The sequence below is a fragment of the Protopterus annectens genome, chromosome 16.part0, assembly GCF_019279795.1.
Source record: "Protopterus annectens isolate FY-2018-M chromosome 16.part0, PAN1.0, whole genome shotgun sequence".
NCBI classification, from domain to species: domain Eukaryota; kingdom Metazoa; phylum Chordata; order Ceratodontiformes; family Protopteridae; genus Protopterus; species Protopterus annectens.
Window position 1 is genome coordinate 644,453,476 of NC_056750.1, and position 12,590 is coordinate 644,466,065.

Here is a 12,590-nt window from a genome sequence, read left to right on the forward strand (position 1 = left end):
ACCCGTTTTTCACATTTTGGGAGTGGAACAGAGATGAGAAGACAAAAGACAGAGAGCAGTCAGGGCCATTATCTGAAACACTATTTGGTAACCGGCTTAGAAGAAGAGCATTTAGACATGTTCAATGATGGTGTTCAGACTAGTGGCAAAGAAGTTCTGAGGTATGTATGTCTGTCACTTTTGTGCCCTATGCCTTGTGCGGGGAGCATGCATTTAAAGTAGGATATTAATTCCAAAGGCTTTGGTATACTGACTGGGCGTTGGACTATCCTTGGCAGCAGCTCCCTTATGTAAAAAATCTGGCAACAGTGAAGAGAAGGACATCTATTGTTATGGTAAGATTTACACAGCTGTACTTTCCTGTTTTGAGCTTCATTTCCTGAAAATATTTATAGTTGTTTGTTCCTAAATTAATAGGGTATGGAGGTGTTATGAATATGTTTGTTTTTGATGGCTTTCATTAAAGCAAAAAGTCTTAAAATGGTCAAATGGGAGATGAGAAACAGCTGTATAAAAGATCAGCCTGTAAGACCTTAGTGTGTGCATGTAAAAACAAAACATTGGAAATACACATTCAGAAAAAAATGTCATGTGTAATGGGTGGGAACAATAGATTTTTATCATAATGGGTACTCTATCCATATTACCTTGGAATGTAAATGACTTTAAAGGTATGGACAAAAAGGAAAGCGTATTGAATTGTATTAAGAAATGGAAATTATAAATAGCAGTGCTACAGGAGAACAATTTGGAAAGATATGAGCTTGTGAATTAGCCATAATTATTTTGGGATGGATATTCAGCAGAATATTGGGGACAAAGGAAAGGGTTGCTGCAGGGGCTCTGTTAGTGATTTGAAGGGAAAAAAACAAGGGAGTAATGGTAGATGCGCGGTAGTAACGGGCTGTTGACAAAGGAGGAGGATTGCACTGGCATATATTTATGCTCCATCAAAAAACTTGTATTACAGAGATTAAGAAACCCTTGGGGAAATTATCAGCTTTCAGCACAGCATTTTGTTCCTGTGTGGGAACTTGATTTGCAGTAGTACGGGTATATTGGAGGACTTAAAACAGAAGCTTTGACAAAAGAGGGTAGATTTCTGAAGATATTTATGAAAACATTTAGAATAGAGGACATAAATTCAGTAGTAGGAACTTTTAGTTTCCGTGTAAAGTATAATTGGACTAGTCTGGATAGATAGTAATTTTACTTCATGGGAACAAGTGTATTTAAAAGCTTTGGCACACATCCAGTAAGTGTCTCAGATCATGTACCAATAAAAGCTTGGATAAAAATATAGGGTAATGAAGTAAAAATGAGACAGCAACACTTTTTCACGTGTCTGTTAAAAAGAGAAATTTAAGGAATGCGTAGTAAAAATTTATTTGAGAGCAATTATGTAAGAGAGAAATTTCTTTAGGTTTGATAGCCGAGTGCGATAAAATGAGTTTAAAAAGAGGTAAAAGTAAGAGATATGGTTAAGAAGTAATAGGGATTATTTAGTGGGGCTAATAAAGGTTAAAGCATCGCAGAGTAAGGGATATCTCCCAGAACAAGAAGACAAGCAACTACAAAGGTGCTAAATAGAAAATAAAGTTCTATTTGGATAAGAAGCATGAGTTTAGAAATAATGCTATTAAACAACTATACTTGGTAACTCCAGAGCACAGAGATTTCTAGCAAAACAACTTGGGCAACAGAAAGTAGAAATGTTGTTGTCAGACTTGTGGAGCCTGTGACAAGAAAATTAAACCAGAGAGCCTATGGAGGTATTGGAAAGAATGTGGACATTTTTCTGAAAATCCCTGTGAAGCAGAGGCATGTGGGAACCCAAGAAAAAGCACAAATGGAAATATTTATGGAAAACTCAATTATGGCAATGTTAGAAAGTGAGGCTTGACTACTAATAGGTACAATTGGAGAAGATGAGAGAAAAACAGTGATGTATGCTTGATTTGCATACAAGTCTCCATGTGCAGTTGATATTCCTGTGGAAGTTGGGAGGAAAAAAAGTGATAGAGATCTGGTCTGTTGTTTTGTTTAATAGTATTTTGAAAGGAAAGGAATCGCCTGCATTTTGAAAAAAAAAAAAAACTGTCTTGGCTGTATTACCCAAAGAGGGTAATGACCTGCCAGGCCCATCTTCGTCTAGACCCATTTCAGTTTTAAACCATGATTATAAAGTTTGTCTATACTAGCTAGAATAATGTTGTCAAAGGTGTTGCCAGATTGATAGATATGGATTAGTGCAGTTTTAAGGAGGGGAGTCTAACATTTGACAGTGTTAAGAGAACAGTGATGATCCAAAGGGAAATGGAATGTAAGAAATATCACTGCTGTTGGTAGGCCTTGATTCCAAGAGAGCATTCAACAGAGTGAGTTGAAATTTTGAGTAGGGCAGTGGAAGCATTTGCATTCCTTGATACAATAATAATGAAGGATAAGAGGCAAGAATTAAAGTGTGAGGGTTGCTCTTCAATAAGTTTAATAGAGGAACCAGGTAGTTTGTCCTCCCCCACCCACCCGTGTTATTTGCTTCATATTTAGAGCCATTGGCAAAGCAAATAAGGGGCTTAGAAATTCATGGATGTACTTGGTGTATTGTATGGTAAACAAGAAAAATTGGCTTTATTTGCAGATGATGGTTTGTACTTGATAAATCCAGAAAAGAGCATCTCTGTGTTGTGAACTTTTTGAAACCATGTATCGACACACACATTTGTTCAGCAAAATCTGTATTTATGGGGGCACGATAAGATTAACTATTTAGGAATATGGATATTAAAGGCTTCTGTTAGGGCAACTAAGGATGTTTGGAAAGACTGAACAAAATAATATACAATACAAAACATGAGAAACTGTAAGCTGCTGTTTTGGATATTAAGATACAAATAGTTTAATTGTTTTAGTCCCTTTAGTATTAAAGTGGAGGGGAAGTTGTGGCTGATGAGATTTAAAGGAATTTTTCTGGAGGGAGGGCAAAAGTTGTGAGATAAGTTGATCCGCCTGATAAAACAAGGTGGTTTAGGATTACCTGATTTTGAAGGGATATTTTACAGCTACAGGACATGAGCAGAAGGTTATAGTGGAAAGAGATTATGAAACTGAGGGGGAAAGTTGAGGAAAGTTAGAAAAATATGAATATAATCTGCATGGTTAAATTAAAAATCATAATACAGACAAAGGTAATGATCTCAGCTTTTGATTCAAACCTGGAACTTCATCAGACGGAGATAAATAATGCATACAAACACTAAAATACCATTAAATACATGGCACTGGTTAATGCCTGAGCTTATGTTTAAATCTTCTTTTTTTGGCTTTTCTCAGTTAGGGGTTGCCATAGCAGAACACCTGTCTGCTCATGATTGGCAGTGGAGTTTTGCATTGTCGAGTTGCCAGCCCGGTGCCCAGCCTTCCACAGAAGGCACGTAGGCACTCACGCCTAGGGCCAATTTAGAGTGTCCAGTCCACCTATAGCATGTCTTTGGGATGTGGGAGGAAACCAGAGCACCTGGAGGAAACCCGCGTGACCACTGGGAAGACCTGCAGACACCGCACAATGGGCACCCCAGCCGAGGATCGACCCGGAGACCCTCTTGCTGTGAGGCAGCAATGCTAACTGCTGCACTACCGTGGCCACCCTCTGAGCTTATGTTTAAATATACAAGGGAAATAACATGATTTTGAAATAGGTTGCTGCAGATATTCTGTCCAGTTAAAATCATCTTCAGTGTTGAGCCTATTATGAAAGCTCTTTACTGCATTAATACAGAAAATAAAACAAACTTTATTGGTATTTTCACAAATCCCATCACGTTTAGCCAACACATTCCTTAAATCTTTTACTTCTACAGCCTGTATATGTTTATAAATTCTGTAGTACTTCTACGTAGAATGTACTGCATTCAGTGCAAACTACAGTATGAACTACAAATCTGGAGTTGCAAGAAAAAAATACCAGTGATCTTAATTTGGTTTCCTTTGATATGCAAATTTTTCTTCATTCAAATGTCCAAAGTACAGATTTTTCTTATGTGAATTCATTAGTTTTATATAGAAAATGTATAGAGTCCCAACTCTTAGAAATTTTAATGTATTTAAATACTTTTGACACACTTTTGTCTTTTACTTATGACAATTGTATTAATTTTTTGAATATAGTAGTTTTTAAAAACGGGAAGTTATTGGCCAAAATATAAAAGAAAAAAGTACAGAGTAATGCTTATTTGATTTGTGACAGCGTGCATATTCCTAGTCTAATGAAAGATATTGTAAATGGACAGTTCGTAGGGCCAGCAGGCTAACAGATGAAGATGAGTTCTTCAGTAGTGAAAGCCAGCAGCTCAAAGAAAGATTTGTATGCAGAGGTTAACCACAAGCATTTGTAGAAGATGTTGCTGCAATGTAGGTGCGGCTGGCTTGAAGTTTTTGTGAGGGATAGTAATAGTTTTGTAGATTTTTAACAAAGAAAAAAAGATTATAAAACTTAGTTAAGAATGCTGTAAATGAGAGAAATATCAGAAGAATTGTATAAGATAATTGAAGATTTTTTAGTAGTTTCCAGATATGAATGACAGAATTGATTTCTCCAGCTTTTCTAAAGAAGAGGTACCAACCTTAAAGGTCTTTTTCAAGTTTGGTTGTGGAATTTGACCTCTAAGTTTTAGTAGGACGCATGGGATGTAAGAATGTTTATCTTTCAGTTTGGGTAGGCATTTGAATGAAGAAAAATGTGTCTCAGAGGAAACCAATTAAGGATCTTTGGCATTTTTTCTTATAAATCCAAATTCATAGTTTATGTAGCAGTTTACACTGAATGTAGTACGTTCTATGTAGGAAGAACTGCTAGAAAATTGCATTACAGAGTTTATGAACATGTATTGGTGTGTGTGTTGGGACTTGTAAAAATACCCACAAGGTTCATTGTTTTCTGTTATTGATGCAGTAAATAGCTTTCATAGTAGGCCCCATGCTGAAGACTATTTGGATTGAAGGGAATATTTATGGCAAATTGTTAGAAGTGAGTTATAAACCTCATCTAAATGATTAAGAATTTCAAAAGGTTTTAAAGAACAGCGAGCTCTGGCATTAATGTGAATTGTGATTAAATTTAAAGGTATTTAAGTGTTTGTATCAAGTTATTTATCTCCGTCCTGAAGAAGTTCTGTGTTGGGAATGAAAGAGCGAACTGTGATCACACAAACGTGAAACAATAAATGTTAAAAGCTGAACAAAAAACAGAAAAGCCGTGGAAGGCTGACTTGCAAGTAAATCTACCAAAATAACAGCTGAATGATTTATTTTTAGCTCTTTTGTTCTTTTATTATGTTTTTTATTAAAGGAACGAAAGCACTAAAAATAAGTTAATGTTGTTTGTATTATGATTGGTTTTGTTTTGTTTTTTTATTTCACGTGTTATTCAAACCCGAGCTTTCCAGCACTGTAATCTGTCTGATGATGGCTACAATTGCAGAAAGCATTCTTAGAACTAAGTCAACACTGTAATGGGGGAGGGGATTTTGTCATTGGGGTGACTGCAAGCAGGGTACAGAAGGAAGGTAGGTAGAGGGTGCTGGAATTTGCTGGAGAAAAGTGACAAAGGTACTAAGGTATTGTGAGCAAAATAACTCTAGAGGGAACTGTATTAGAATGGGACGAGGCCAAGAAGAAGGTTGGACTGCAGATTAGAGACTAGCTTCCTTGCCCAGGATTGAAATCTGAGTGTAGGCAAAGAGAAAAGGATAGGGATGTCTTAAGTGAAAGACCTGCTCTGTTAGATTTTTTGTTGAATGTGAAACAGAAGCTGTTAAAAAGGCAGTTAGTACAGCATACAAAATATTGCACATTAACTATATGAATCAGGGGGACCGTAGAAAAGACGGGGATGAGGTTGTCAGTGACGCTTGCACCACACCTACTGCACAGGGAAAAGACCATACATGCAACTACTGTGTGCTGAGGCGCTTGCAGGTAACCTTCCTAAAATGCTCAGACCTTCTGCACAGTACAGTCAAAGGGTCCTCCGCCATGACATAAACACTCGTTTTAAAAGACCAACCACTGCTACATGTAGTAACACTGTGTCCATTGCCTCTACTGCTAAGCCCTTAAGGCCGACTTCATGCACAGTCTGGTTTTCTGCAGAAGATACTGAAGGGCTGCATGTACCTACGTCATGTCTAGCATAGCGATGACGTGAGGTAGGGGGTAGTTTTCCTCCTTCATATCTAGAATTTAAAAAAGAAAAATCAGTGAGGAATAGCCACTTGGATACAGTTAATAGTTGTTGAATACACAAACCTCTGCAGCTGTATGCATTAAATACTGTTGTCAGAACATGCCTTTTGGCATTGTCTCCTTGTCATTTCTGCTGTAGCTGTGAGTAATTTATGCCTGATGGGAAGAAGAAAAGACCTGATCATTTCTATTTAATAAATATAGCATGGAAATGGCAAATGGATGAAGCAGGAAAACTGCCTCCAAACAATATTTCAATTAATACTGTAAAAGGCAGAAGGGAAGACAAGAAAGCTTTTACCCCAGACTTTCCATCAGAATGTAACACCCCTCAGAGCTACACAACCAGAAAGATGAGAGACTTTGCTGTGACAATGCAGTTTTTTGCCAAGTCTTGTTTTCACATGAAATACTTATTGTATGTGAAAATGGATTTTGAAATGCCACTAGCCACCAACAATGTTCTCAGAGTTCTGCATTCAGTTTTGACAGCCTGCACATGATCTCTAATCAGGCTGTGGACCATGTAAGAAGGTGGTGGTTTGTTGCAGCTTGTTGCTGAGTGGGCTGCTGTTACTCGTGTGCCAGTTTTTCTGAGGAATATAACAGAAATAACTGCGGTGGTGGTGCTGCAGTAGCGTTGTCGCCTCACAGTAAGATGCAGTCCGGTTCGATTCTCAGCTAGAGCGTCTTCTTTGTGGAGACCTGCGTGAATTTGCGTACCTTCATTGAAGGTTGTGCGTCAGAGCTGACAACTCTGCACGTAAAATCTATTGCCAATCATTAGCAGACCGGAGTTCCGCTGTGGCGACCCCTAACCAGGAAAAGCCGAAGGACACAACAACATTAGACTTTTCTGTTTCTTTACTTTACTGACTTTGAGTCCTTCACAGCTGCTTTAACTCACAGAAAAGCAAGGCTATTGAATAGAGCAACTTGAAGGTCTGCGCTGCATGGGATATGGACAGAGCTGCCAGTCTTGTCTGCTGTCTGTACCTCATTGTTCAGTGGACACAGTGGTGATTTTCTCTCCTTTCAAGTGGCCTTTCGTTGAACTGATGTCTGTGATCCTTTTAAGCGAATGAGGAAGGAGAGAGGGTTACATTTGTACTGCTGTGGGAGTCTGTTTTTTTTTCCTTTACAGTGTTTTTTTTCCTAGAACACACTAGTTGAAGCCTTGGTTCTGTTGCACCTTGCAGCCTGAGCAACATAAGGCTTCTGGAAATCGATGGCTTTTCCCTGCTGGAAAGTCGCATGGGTCTTTGTATTTTCAAGGTAGCTGATAGCAACCTGAAGGTAGAGTGCAGCCATTTTAATTCCCATTCTGGCTGACTCTCTTTCAGGAGGTGGAGAGTTTTCTTTCATGACCAACTTAGATTTGTGGTAACTAAAGAAGTGTAGGCATGGGTGATAGTATGCATCTCTTCTCCATTGCCAGGTGTTCCACCCTATCAGTAGCATATAGGGAAGATGCTGTGAAAGTGCAGTGAAAAAGTCCTCCAGGAGGACCAGAAGGGACTTTGAAATTTGTCCATATTTGGAGTGCCAGCAAAGGTTATGGGTTGTTGGGGTTATTCAGAATTTGTACAGCCTAAACCTGTCTCTTCCCCCACCCCTCACCCAAAAGAGTGAGTTCTTTTGCATGGTTAGTCTGGAATTAGTCTTTGCCATTTGCATCCAGAGAAGATTGTATGTGTTTGGACTTTCAGGATGCTTAAACTTGCACATCTATAAAGATGGCAAAGTGGTGAAAGATTTCTGTGTTTTAGAGTATGAAACAGTAGCTGCTAGTTGCAGGAATTTCAGTCTCACTTTCGCCTTCATAGTGTTTCCAAAGTGAATGTCATTGGTAACATTTCACTTAAGCTTGAAAGGTGCCGGTGCGTTTCCTTGCGTAGATGTTGGTAGTCTGGTGAATTGCATTGCGATAGTCTTGTAATGTGTAGGGAGAACTTGCTTTCCACTTAATTCAGTGGGAGCGGTGTCATCATGACAGTCCAGTGAGACTGTCTTGGGAGGAAGACTTTCTGGACACCCTGATAACATGTCTGGGATACAGTAGTCATGGGAGACTGACTTTTTGGACACCCTGATAACACTGTTGAAGGTCTGCAGGGGCTTGTGGCATGGTGGTCTGCTTGAGTCCACCTTACTTGTGATCACCAGGGCCTTTGGATTAACAGGTGCATTTCTTCTCAGGTGGTGGTAGGGCACAGTGAGTAGCAGAGATTGCTTAAACTTTGAGGTCTAATCAGGATTCTCATTTATACATTAATACATTAGTTTTACAGGAATTTCTTCATTGTGATCATATTGTTGTTTGACAGTGTAATGGTTGGTTGGTGCATCAACAAGTTGGGATGAGCTTATTCCTTTTTGTGCAAAGAGGCCATAAGACTGTGGAGAGAACATTCCAGTATAATTCTTTCAGTAGTTCACGTTCCCCAGAGAAGCTGGCTGTTTGACAGACGAGACCCAGCCATAATATACTCATGCTTTGTAAGTGGCCCTCGAGTCCAATTATAGATAGAAAGATTTTCAAGAAATTTGACCGCATAGGTTGTGATCTGTTTGCTTCTCTGATCAGTGCCACATTTTGCAGATGTTTTCCCCTGCTAGTGTCCCCTATTAGCTTTACTCAAGAAGCACAGGTGAGACCTTGGCCTAAAGGTAAGTTTTTTAAGCTTCCCTTACTTCCTGTTGTGAAATGTTTCCAGAAAGCATAACTTCATAAGCTTAATGTTCCTGGCAAAGTAGTACTGATACCTCCATTGTGGTCCATGATTTGCTTTCCTGTGCTGCTGCCCTTTCTACTAGGAATTCACTTATAACAGCAAAGACTTGTAGCCATACCGGTGGTGTAGAGGGATGAAGCCTAGCCGACCCAGGTTTGATTAGCTAATCTGGTGACTTGACTGAGCAGCAGGTGGAGATGTGCAGTTATGTAAGCATCCCCAGCAGTTTTCACTGGTGAAGACTGGGGACATTGCATTGAGGAAGCATGGTCCTAGGAGAAGACAAGCTGGTGGACATAACTGAGCTGTCTTTGAGGTGGGAAGAAGCTCTGCCTTTCCCCATTGCACTCCCACCCCTGGGACATACTCCACAGTAATCTCACAGGAGCAATAGGTTAGGGCACAAGTAAAAAAAAATATCCCTGACAGAAGGTAGTAGACAAACCCCCAGGACATGCTATGGTTATGTGACTGGCCAGAGCTGCATTGGAGGGAAGTCTGGGGGAGAGAATGAGCTGCTAGACCCAGCATTTAAGTGAAGCATTTGGTAGAAAAGTCATAGGACAGTTCAGGGGAGACGAGCAAGAAATGCTTAGTGTTGTGTGTGTTTTTTGACTGTTACCCACTCATCAGGCAGGATCTACCAATTGGGTATTTTCCTTATATTGTTAATTGTCAGCAACTTCTTTAGTAGAGTGGTTTCTTTAAGCTTTTGAATAAATTATTTTGAGGATAACCTGCAGGTTAAATAATGGGATTTTCTGTATGGGTTACAGTACAAATTTTAGACCCTTTCTCAACCCCTTCTTAGATTTTTAAATTGTCATTTGAAAATCTATTGTTGCAAGGACAAGATGTTTATCCACTGAAGCTGACTTTTTACCTGCTTTTTCACCTTTAATTTTGGTGAAGATCAATGCCCTTGGCCTCCCCTAAAGTGTTTTGCCACATTTGCATGACTTAGAATGAAGATCCTAATCTACAGTAGTCAAACACTAATGGTGATTTTTTTTTTCCAAATCCAGAAAAGGGGGGAGGATTCTTCTTCTTTTTTATCCACCCCTCCCCCCCCTTGCTGATGCCACTAGAAGTAACAATGATTTTTTTTTTTTTAACCTCTGACATCAACGTGGGGAAAATGTAGGATGGATTGATGGACTTTTTAATGGATGATTAATGCACTTGCAGAGACACATGCCCATTTAAGAGTGTGGAGCTCTGCCTGACATGATGTCACCAGGGAAAACACTACATTCATTTAGGCTGTGGTTTCAGAGAAAGTTTACAAAGCTGTTTAGTGAAACAGTGACCCAAGTGAATACTTGGTCGACTCTGGCAAAATGCACTGTAGCACTTGACTCTCCAAGTGCCACAATGCAGTACATCAGTGTTTTAAAAAAAAAAAAAAAAAAAAAACACTGAGTGAAAGGCCATTCTTAGGCATGCTTTTCTCCTTATGCTTCCAATTATAGATTCTCCCTCTGCAGGGCATCCACTTTGTTGCCAAAACTTGCCCTCCATTTTGCGTATGTTGCTATGGCTGAAATATTTATTTTTGAAGGGTTCATTTCTTTTTTTTTTCTTTTGGTAATTGCTGCTCTCAAAACTTTCTGAACTGAAGGCCCCTTTCTGTCTGGTATAAGCATCTGTCAGATATAAGCAAGCAATAATGCTCAACAAGGTGTGTGTAATTGTGCAAATAATGCCCGCCCAGCAGCAGAGGGCCTCTGCACCCCTGGAAGGGAGTTATTTACACAATAACACACACAATGGAGGGCATTATTGCACCTACAGGATGGGCTGTTTGTAAAATTGTTGTATTTTACTTATTTACAATTTTGTATTGCTATATTTTTTTATTTATTTTTTTGATGTAAAATAGTTTGCCATCTAATGTTTCAAAGTTGCTGCAGTATATGTAAATGGTGTTTGGAGGAAGCATTTTACATCCAAAATATATCCTTTTTAAAAATATCTAGATATTTACTTTATTTTTTGGTCCCTTACTGCTAAAATGTTTGGTTTCTTTACAGTTATTGGGGATTGAAGTCACTAAATAATGACATGCATTTGACTTTCAGACTTTTTCCTTCAGAACATTCATGTTAACACAAATCTGTAACTTTGTGGTTTTTATAAGAACGACATGTAAAATTGGTTCCTAGTTTTGAGGCTTTTTACCCCTTTTATCCTTTAACTGGCTTTATCCAGTTTTCTTGATCTAAAAGGTTGAGAGGTATGACAGCCTCTGCTGCTGCTATTGATCCATCCATCGCTCTGTGCCGCACTCACGATTGGTCTCTCGCGTTCGCGATCTGTTTCTCACGCTCGCACACTTGCACTTCAGAAAATACATGCTAACATAAGCCCTGTTATTGAAGCTACTTTGTGATTTTCTTTTTTTTTTTTTTTTTTTAACAGTAATATGTTCCCGTTTTGAGCCTATGTTCCCCCTTTATTTTAGGCTTTATCCAGATAACTTGATCCAGGAGGTACAAAAACCTCTTCAACTCTGCTTCTTTTAATGCTCTATCTCTCTCATTCTTTACTCACGCTCTCTCACTCACACAAACATGCGTTCACACACAAACAGAAACATAAACACACTTCTGTTATATTTAGTTTTTTTTGTCCTAGCACCTGGAAGTGCCTGTGATTAGAGCAGTAACCCAAGGCTCTCCCTTGCATGTATCTTGTACTGATACCACCAAACCAATTTAGACGTCTAAATAAATAGCTTTAAGCTGATCGAACCAGCAGGTCGAGCTCCGAGCTTAACAAAACTTTAAGATAGTTTGTTTCAAAATGCTGCAAAAGATTCTCGTGTACAATCAAAAAGAAAAAAATGAATGACACTGACTTTTGGTTTTTCTTCAAATGAGATTCTCCTTTATTGTGCGATCTTTTCGGTAGTTGGGTGAGCACAATTGTTAGTGTGTGGAATTAAGATTGCAAGCTTACATTAATCCAGCTGAAGCCTATTACCATAAAGGTGCCTGTAAAAATTCCTCCTAATAAACTAAAACAAATCACACAGATAAACTAATCTGTGCCCACAGATCAAAAAGATAGAATATTGGTGACTTGTCTGTGACTACACCAAACAGCTAGCGGTCATTCTGTATATTGGCTGTACTGAACTACTACTGCAGCTGGACAGACTGCGGGCTTAAGACACAAGGACAGTTATTGGTGCAAATATTCTCCTCTTGTGAAATTGTGGCTGGTATTCAGAAAGGCTTACCTTGATTTGGAAGCCTTAATGTAGGTGGCTTTCCACATCGCTGTAAGTATTTCAAATAGATTTGGCCCGTTACTGAGGTTTCTTCCTAGCAGGAGCCTCTGCACATAAGGCAGTCTCGCATGTAGAGTTGCTTGGTAGTATGGCAGTCTGTGAGGAAGTAATGCTAATTTGTAATGTGCTCTTCCCCCAGAAATGCCACAGACTCTTCATTTACAGTGCCATCTAAATCACTTGGCAGCAAAAAATGCATCACTGGTGGAGGTAAGTGAATAGTGCAAAAATACAGCCGTCACCCCTGTGGAAGTAGCCCCAATGCCAGTAATTGCAACAAAGACAAGGGCATGAAGGATGTGTGTGTTTGTCTGTAA

The 12,590-nt window shown here is 39.1% G+C and overlaps 1 protein-coding gene across 1 annotated transcript in view; it reads left to right on the forward strand.

Moving 5' to 3' along the window:
* Positions 1-12,590, forward strand: part of IPO4 (importin 4) — a 143,429-nt gene that overhangs the window by 56,580 nt on the left and 74,259 nt on the right. The window lies entirely within an intron of this gene.